This window comes from Corylus avellana, chromosome ca7, assembly GCF_901000735.1.
Source record: "Corylus avellana chromosome ca7, CavTom2PMs-1.0".
NCBI classification, from domain to species: Eukaryota; Viridiplantae; Streptophyta; class Magnoliopsida; order Fagales; family Betulaceae; genus Corylus; species Corylus avellana.
The window spans coordinates 8,476,689-8,486,187 of record NC_081547.1 but is presented as its reverse complement, the minus strand read 5'-3'; the positions used below and the strand labels follow the sequence as shown (position 1 = coordinate 8,486,187).

At 32.3% G+C, this 9,499-nt stretch overlaps 1 long non-coding RNA gene across 1 annotated transcript; it reads right to left on the bottom strand.

Moving 5' to 3' along the window:
- Positions 1 to 2,669: 2,669 nt before the first annotated feature.
- LOC132186134 (uncharacterized) lies at positions 2,670 to 3,296 on the bottom strand. Its single transcript, XR_009440713.1, has 4 exons — positions 3,226 to 3,296; positions 3,059 to 3,137; positions 2,873 to 2,954; positions 2,670 to 2,787 (listed from the first exon to the last, which is right to left on the bottom strand). It is a non-coding gene; the product is annotated as an uncharacterized LOC132186134 (long non-coding RNA).
- Between the last annotated feature and the right edge of the window lie 6,203 nt (positions 3,297 to 9,499).

Genomic DNA, 9,499 nt, shown 5'->3' with positions numbered 1-9,499 from the left:
GATCTGTGCCTTTGAATCACACGGCACTTGGTTACCCATCTGCTGCTTTGTTTGAATAGGAAGGCTGATTAAGTCCTAGAGATTGACTTCTGACTTTGCTGAAGTTATGATTTATAACCTGGAAAAATACACTTTATCTCCTGACTTTTGGCATCAAATATTTCAAAAGTGGCATTTGACTCTCCAAAAGTCTAATTATAATAAGTTCATGTCTTAAAAGGCACTCAAACCAAAAGAACGAAAAAAGATGACTAAGGTGTAACTTGCCACATTTAAATACTTTGAGTTAGTCGAAAACGCGAAAGAGTTGAGGATATACTTCAAGAGGTGACATGGATTTTCCCTTTATAATTTATAATTTAGTTTAAAAGCAATTTGACAAAGCTAGGTCAATGATCTAATATTGCTACTCATCTTTTGATTATCCGAGCCTATGCTTGACTTTTGCAGCTCACAATATAGGAAAATTTATGGGTGTCTTGAGCACAATTCTGAATTCATTAACCCTTTTTGAATTATTTTAATCTGAATTGAGATTACTTCTTACGTCTAGAGTAGTACTTTGAATCCCATTGGTCTGCATCTAGAAAAACGTTAAAATTTTTTTTGACTAAATTCGATTCCATAAACTTCACCGAAATAATAAGCTATCTAAAATATGGAGCTATTAAAGGATAAAAAAAAAAATTCAAATTTCGCAGTATTTGAGCTAAACATGACCTCAATAAATATTTAAAAGATACTCTGGGGCAGTTTTAATTTGCTGCATATATCATCCTCTGTTATTAAGAACAAAAATGAATAATGAGACATTTTTTTGTTTATTTTTTTACTTTTTTCTTTGTCAATTTTCCTCAAATCCTTACTGCAGAAAGATTTTGGCAGACACAAATTTTACATCCGAGAGGGCAAGTAGTGTCCACATTTGTTAGTATTTTTGTTGGCTTAATTCGGTTCCAAAACGCAGAGGCTATTGTCCACGGACTCAAATACTGATATAGATTGCTCAGAATCTAATATCCATCATACACAATCAGGATTTGCGTGTCATGAACATCTCTACAAAGTTTCAGTTCAATCGAACCACAAACTAATCTCGATCGGAGCTGTTGATCAAGTCCGGACAACATTTTCAGAATGTGATTTTTCCTCCTATGCGGTGGGTGTCCGAACAGCCTAGTAGCACATGCGGACACCAATTCCAACAAGCCTATTTTTGCTTGCTCGCAAGGTCCTTGTTCAGATAGCAAGCTCCCCTATCCAAACAGCCTGTAAGTTTTAGGCTCAAAACGTGTTTTTAAGTGGGCCCAGGTCTATGGTGTTATATATGATATAAATTTAACACTATAGAAGAGAGATGTACGAATTTTAGAACCCTAGAATTCGTGAGAGGCTATATTTGAATGTTCAACTGTAGTGAGCCTGATTATTCCTCATAGATGATTTTCTATTAGTTTCATTGTCCTTAATTGAAGTCAATCGAAAGGATCCGATAAAGGAGAATCACGTTGAAGAAGATTGTGAACGAGGAGACGAGTTGGAGGCTTGTCGATCTTAAAGAGTCAAGGCCTTGCATTAGTTTATAAGTGTTCCTAGTGTCTGTAATCTCTGGATAATCTTTTGATAGTGATTTTCTGAGTTTGGCTGCCCCGGAGAAGTTTTATTTTTAGATTGTTTTTTTAAAAGTTTCCTCTTCGTCATAAAAATCATTGTATTTGATTTTACTTATTTTTTGTGATTGTTTGCTTAAATTTAAATATCCGTTAATTCCGCATAAACTGCGATATTGTGTGATATTTATCTGTTAAGCGTTTCTCAACATCAATATCCCATATTATGGAAATACATTTTTCATATCATCGTTTCATTTTTTCATCCATAATTTATGATTACTTAATGTTAGAATATAAACTAAATAATTAAATTTAGAGGAAACTCTATATACTCCCAACAAATTACCATTTAACTGACAACGCTCCCCCCAAACTCTCAATTAAGGGTGTGAATTTTTTTTTTTTTTTAAAAAAAAAATATCTTTTTTTTTTCTTTAAGAAAAAAATTAATTTTGTTTTTGTTTTTGTCTTACTGAGAAAAAAAAAAAAAAAATCAGGGTCACTTTTATCTTTTTGCTGGCCTAGGGGGACATTAGCAATTGTTTGGTAATTTATGAGAGAAATTGTCATAATTGAAAGTTTGAATGAGGACATTGTCAATTGGGTGATAATTTGGAATTAGGATTCTCTCCAATTCAAATCTGGATAATATCCAGTTAGTTATAGTAGAGAGCTATTTTTGTCCCCTCAAAAAATGAAAAGACAAAAATACCCCTCCGCTATCACTAACTGGATATTATATTTGAACTAGAGAGGATCTTGTTCCGGTAGTTTGAGGGGTGTATGTGGACTTTTCTCTTAAATTTATCTCTTTCTCTTAAGCTTTTGGAATAAGTAATTATTTAATATGATATTCAAGCTAAAAGTCCTTAGTTTGAACTCCGTTTCAGTCAATTCAAGTTAAATATTTCATGCTGATTGAAAAGAAATAGAATTAAAATTGCAAACAAAATACAGCTACAGCATTATTTCATACATGATCACTAGCATTAAACCCAAAAAAAAAACAAAAAAAGAAGGAAAGATTCAACTACCACTCGAAAAGTAACCTCATATACTCTCAACAACTAGCTGTATATATAATATAACAGATAGGTAAGCAATCTGATGCATATCTTGACTCGTCAAGCTTCAAATCCCCTCAGTTTCACCATTTTAGCTTGGCAGGGAAGTACTGCAACAACGTACAACAACATAGTTCATGTTAACAACAAATAATTAACCAAATAATGTAGCAGATAAAAGGGAAGAATCATCACCTTTTCAATGAGGGAAATATAGTATGGTTTAACCTTTTCCACAGCAATTAGAACTTTGCTCTTGCTGTAAAGATCATACTTGCTACATAAAAATAAAAATAAAATTATATAATAATAATAATAATAATAATAATAATAATAAAACATCCATAATCAAGAGAGAAGCATGCATGTTAATTATCTTACTTGAAAATTTCAAGCCATTTCAGATTCTCAACATCCTCCTCATTCATTAAGTGCTTGTATGCCCCTGATTTATGTAATGCTGCAATTAATACTAAATACCTCCATTAGAGAATTAACTGATTTAATTAACTTATAGAAATTAATTATATATTTTCGTATTTAATTACCATAGAATGAGTGGTATCTGATGATGAAAAGACCCGCTGAAGGTAGAGTGGTTTTATTCTCCTTTGCCACCTGAAAAACATGCCTAGCTAATTAAGTTGTAGAAGAATGATGCTACAAATATAAGTACATATTTTCTACCTCAACAAATATTAAATATAAGCATTTTGCTCATTTCAGGATCTTTCTAACAATAGCTTAACAGGATCGGTGCCTGATTTCTTGTCTCAATTACAATACTTGACTGTCTTGTAAGTTACTTTTTATGTGAAGAATGATGCTACAAATTTCATCACTAGAGAAGTAGGTGGGAAAAAAAAAAATTAATCATTCTACCTTTCGATGCAGAAACTTAGAACGAAACCAGCTGTCTGGTCCAGTTCCAGCTGAACTAATTGCAAGATCAAAGAATGGTTTATTATCATTAAGGTATGATTTTTGTCAAAAACAATAAAAATTAACCTTACTATTACAATTTTGGGGAAACTACAATTACTCCCCTGTAATTATTATCATATTTGCAAGGTCCTCTAATAATGTTTGATTTTTGCAATTTCCATCTTCCCCAATCAAGCATTAGGATTGCAATGTCCCTTCCACACCCAAAATGATTAAAATACCGCAGGATAAAAAGAAAAAAAAAAAAAACTAAATTTTCTTTCTTTTAATTTTGGTTTTTTCTTATTTTTCTTATTAATATATATATATATTTTTTAATTTTAGGGTATTTTGTCATCTTGGGATGGAAAGGGGGCATTTCAACTTTAATGATAGATTGGGGGCTATCACAAAAATGGAAACATTTGATAGAACATTGCAAATAGAGCACTAGTAGTTAGAGGGGGCCGGTAAATATAATATTCCCTATAAATTTTCTTTAACTGCAAATTGCAAAATTTTCATGAATTTCAATTGTAGGTTTTTTTGATAATGCCACCAACAGTACTATCATTCCAAGTGGGGGTGACAATATTAATTCAAAGCTATGTGGATCTGGTTCGTGCAAAGAGAAGAACAACATTGTTGTTCCAATAGTAGTATCACTTGGTGCATTAATTGTTGAACTTCTCATTAATTGTTATTGCTACCTTGTTACTTAGAAGAAAACGACAAGATAAGACTAAAGGTGAAAATTTTAACTATATGATTCATATTGACATTAACAAAGAAAAATTCTCCTTATATACTTACTGATCATTTTAGCATTAGCAGCAATGGTAGATACTAAATCCAATATTCAAAAGGCATTGTTGGAGTCGATACAAAGACAATTTACATATTCTGAGCTCCAAAATATTACCAACAACTTTGAGAGGATTCTTGGTAAGGGTGGATTTGGAACAGTTTACCATGGCAACATAGGTAACACTCAAGTAGCAGTAAAGATGATATCTCCATCATCAACTCAAGGGTTTCAGCAATTTCAATCAGAAGCACGTAACTGTGACTCATAAAATTAGAGCTCATTTATATATATATATATATATATATAGTCTTACATTGATACTAAAATTAAAGTGATACTTTGTAATTACAGGTTAAACTTCTTATGAGGGTTAATCATAAAAACTTAACTACTCTTGTCGGATATTGCTATGAGGAATATACCATGGGGCTCATTTATGAGTACATGGTCAACAGAGACTTAAAAGCACATCTTTCAGGTTTGAAATAATAAGCAAAAGTACTTCATATTCAGCTTATTAAATCTTATCCTCCTCGGAGAAGAATTTTTTTTCTAATTTTAGAATTTGAAAAATAAATTCCTTTAAAATTTTTTCTTATTCATTAGTAGTATATATTCGGTGTTAATTTACTTTGAATAACAAAGTATACCAAGGTTTAGGCCTTTTATTAACGGATGCAGGTGAGAACGTACACATATTGAATTGGGAACATAGACTTCGAATAGCAATGGATGCCGCACTAGGTTAGCAATGAGTTGATTTGCATAATTCTTCCTTTATAATGTCCTTTTTTGTCGTTTTCTATAAATGATGTGGTTATGAATATGTAGGATTGGAGTATCTGCACAATGGTTGCAAGCCACCTATAATTCACAGAGATGTAAAACCCACAAACATCTTGTTAAATAAAAAGTTTCATGCCAAACTAGCTGATTTTGGGGTATCCAAAATTTTTCCTACCGATTGTGGAACTCATGTGTCAACTATTGTTGCTGGCACCCCTGGATATTTGGATCCCGAGTGAGTATTTCTATTATCATTTATGTTACTTATGATCATCTTCAACATTTATTTTCTTTGCCAATAAAAGAATGAAATTTATATTCCCCGAAGAAATGATCCATTATGAAATGAAATTGAAATACAAATGATATGGGGGTAATAAAGGTGAAATGTATTTGGTATTGGGCATTAGACAATTAAAAACCTTATGATATTCGAAATCAAGGGAGTTGCCAACTTTTTCAATAAACTCTTTGCTACAAGCCTACAAATATGAAAAATTAACATGCTTTGACTTGCAGATACTACATATCAAACTGGTTAACTGGCAGAAGTGATGTTTATAGCTTTGGAGTCGTTCTTTTGGAGATAATCACCCGTTGATCGAAATTCAGTAATGATTAATTACAAGCGCAATGGTGATTTTAATAGCCACATTATTTTTAGTAGGATACAAGTAAGACACTTAAAATTACTCCTCGATCTTACATCTAAAATTATTTTGCTACTGAATTAGGCAATTGAAAAATCTAACCAAACTCACCTTTTGGCAATTATATTAAACCACCAAACTAGAATAAATAAAGTTGCAATGAGTTACAACAGAAATTCAATTAAACCATTAAACTAGAATTCCTCTTTTATTCATTGATAGAAATCTTGTTTACTAAAACACTCATAAAACATATAAATGTGGAATAGGAAAAAACAATGTAACATTAATATCACAAACTTGAACATAATATTAATCATGAAGAAATCACAAAATATCAACATAGATTAGACAAATATTACCGAAACCAATATCACTACTCCCCATGCATGTCTACAAGCACTCCCAAAATATCTTCCCATTTTTCGCACAAAATGACAAAGGGTTTCAAATGAAAGATTTAGTATAGTACTGTCTTGCAACAAGCAATTCAAACAAGCCAAATTATTCACCTATATATGTACATTAAAGACAAAACAACATCAGTGGGAGATGCACATAATCAAATGACCTATTAAAGATAAAAATAAAACTTTTGTCAAAAAGTATTTTTTTTTTTACTTAAAAACTTTATTTATCAAACACAATTTCACTCATATTCTAAAAGTCTAAATTGATAAAGGAAGGTGACCCAGGAAGGGTAATTCGGAGAGGAAGTGCCATTTAGTCGAAATTTTTTATTAGAATGAATATATATAGGCTATAGCGACGAAAATTGGTATGCTAATGAATATGAGACATATATGTTATTCTTCTATCTCACTTTTTTTTTTTTTTTTTTCAAATTTATTATTAGATCTATTCTGATTAGCTCCATTAGAAATTTGACAAATCAGTTATAAACATCAAAATCAGCTGTTGTTAACAAATTTGTAATTAGCGTGAGAAGTGCCTCTTTTTACCTATAAAAGGTTAATTTTAGCCACAATATATATTTTTCCGTTTAATAGAATCATGACTGATCTTTAGAAAGGATGGCAAGGATAAAGACAAAAAAAAAAGTACATTAATTATATATTTAATTAATTCATCTTTGTTAATATATGAAGAAGAAAAATGACGTACATTATATATTAAAACAGGTGGATTTGGTCTAAAGGGAAGTGTAGAGATTCCTTTTATTCATACAATAAATGTAGAATCAGAAAGTTTGAGTAGCTAGGCTCATGGAGACCCATTCTCAGACTTGGCGATAGGTGAAGGAGTAGCGCAACACTTGCAACAAGAGCCCAGTGGGGGAGGTGTGCAACATACACAAGCAGGGCAAATGGGTCCTGAAGCTGCAACCAAATTTGAAAATAAAACTTAAAATCTTGCCATATAAATTAAAGCTGCTGAATTAATGGTACGGTAATGAGTTTTTTCTTTTACCTCTTTGAGTCAATCGAGCTGCATCAGACGTTGCCATTGGAGATAAGATGATTGCAAATATAAAGAGCGTTACCAAAGTAGGCCTCAAAGAGTTACCTGCATGAGCCATTGCTTAATGTAATAGATCTACTGAGATGAATTACTCCCTTTGTTAATTAACATGGTTGGGTATGTTTTTATATATAGCTACTCGATCTGTGCCTTGAATCACACGGCACTTGGTTACCCATCTGCTGCTTTGTTTGAATAGGAAGGCCGATTAAGTCCTAGAGATTGACTTCTGACTTGGCTGAAGTTATGATTTATAACCCGGAAAAATACACTTTATTTCCTGACTTTTGGCATCAAATGTTAAAAAAAAGTAACATTTGACTCTCCAAAAGTCTAATTAATTATAACAAGTTCATGTTTTAAAAGGTGAAGTGCGTGCGACGCACTCAAACCAAAAGAACGAAAAAAAGATGACAAAGGCTGTAACTTGCCACATTTAAATACTTTGAGTTAGTCGAAAACGCAAAAGAGTTGAGGATATACTTCAAGAGGTGACGTAGATTTTCCCCTTTATAATTTATAATTTAGCTTAAAAGCAATTTGACAAAGCTAGGTCAATGATCTAATATTGCTACCCATCTTTTGATTATCCGAGCCTATGCTTGACTTTTGCAGCTCACAATATAGGAAAATTTATGGGTGTCTTGAGCACAATTCTGAATTCATTAACCCTTTTTGAATTATTTTAATCTGAACTGAGATTACTTCTTACGTACGTCTAGAGTAGTACTTTGAATCCCATTGGTCTGCATCTAGAAAAACGTTAAAATTTTTTTTGACTAAATTCGATTCCATAAGCTTCACATAAATAATTAGCTATCCAAAATATGGAGCTATTAAAGGGAAAAAAACAAAAAAAAATCAAATTTCGCAGTATTTGAGCTAAACATGACCTCAATAAATATTTAAAAGATATTATGGGGCAGTTTTAAGTTGCTGCATATATCATCCCCTGTTATTAAGAACAAAAATGAATAATGAGACATTTTTTTTGTTTATTTTTTTACTTTTTTGTTTGTCTATTTTTCTCAAATCCTTACTGAGAAAGATTTTGGCAGACACAAATTTTACATCCGAGGGGGCAAGTAGTGTCCACATTTGTTAGTATTTTTGTTGGCTTAATTCGGTTTCAAAATACAGAGGCTACTGTCCACGGGCTTAAACACTGATATAGATTGCTCATAATCCAATCTCCACCGTACATAATCAGGATTCACATGTCATGAACATCCCTACAAAGTTTCAGTTCAATCGAACCACAAATTGATCTCTATTGAAGCTGTTGATCAAGTCCAGACAGCATTTTCAGAATGCGATTTTTCCTCCTATGCAGTGGGTGCGGACAGCCTAGTAGCCTGTTCGGACACCAATTCCAGCAAGCCTATTTTTGCTTGCTCGCAAGGCCCTTGTTCGGATAGCAAGCTTCTCAGTCCGGACAACCCGCAAGTTTTATGCCCACAAAGTGTTTTTAAGTGGGCCCACGTCTAAGGTGTTATATGTGATATAAATACAACTTTATAGAAAAGACAGGTATGAATTTTAGAACCCTAGAATTCGTGAGAGGCTGTATTTGAGTGTTCAATTGTAGTGAGCCTGATTATTCCTCATAGAGAATTTTGTGTTAGTTTCATTGTCCTTACTTGAAGTCAATCGGAAGGATCCAATAAAGGAAAATCACGTTGAAAAAGATTGCAAACGAGGAGACGAGTTAGAGGCTTGTTGATCTTACAGAGTTAAGGGGTTGCATCGGTTTGTAAGTGTTCCCAGTGTCTGTAGTCTCTGGTTAATCTTTTGAGAGTGATTTCCTGGGTTTGGCTGCCCCGGAGAGATTTTACTTTTAGATTATTTTCTAAAAGGTTTCTTCTTCGTCACAAAAATCATTGTGTTTGATTTTACTTGTTTTTTGTGATTGTTTGCTTAGATTTAAATATATGTTAATTCCGCATAAACTGTGATATTGCGTGATATTTATCCGTCAACATCAATATCCCATATTATGGAAATACATTTTTCATATCATCGTTTCATATTTTCATCCATAGTTAAACTATGGATGAAAATATGAAACGTTTGATTACTTAGTGTTAGAATATAAACTAAATGATTAAATTTAGGAGAAACTTAAATTACCATTTAACAGACAATGTTCCCCCCAAACTTTCAATTAAGGGT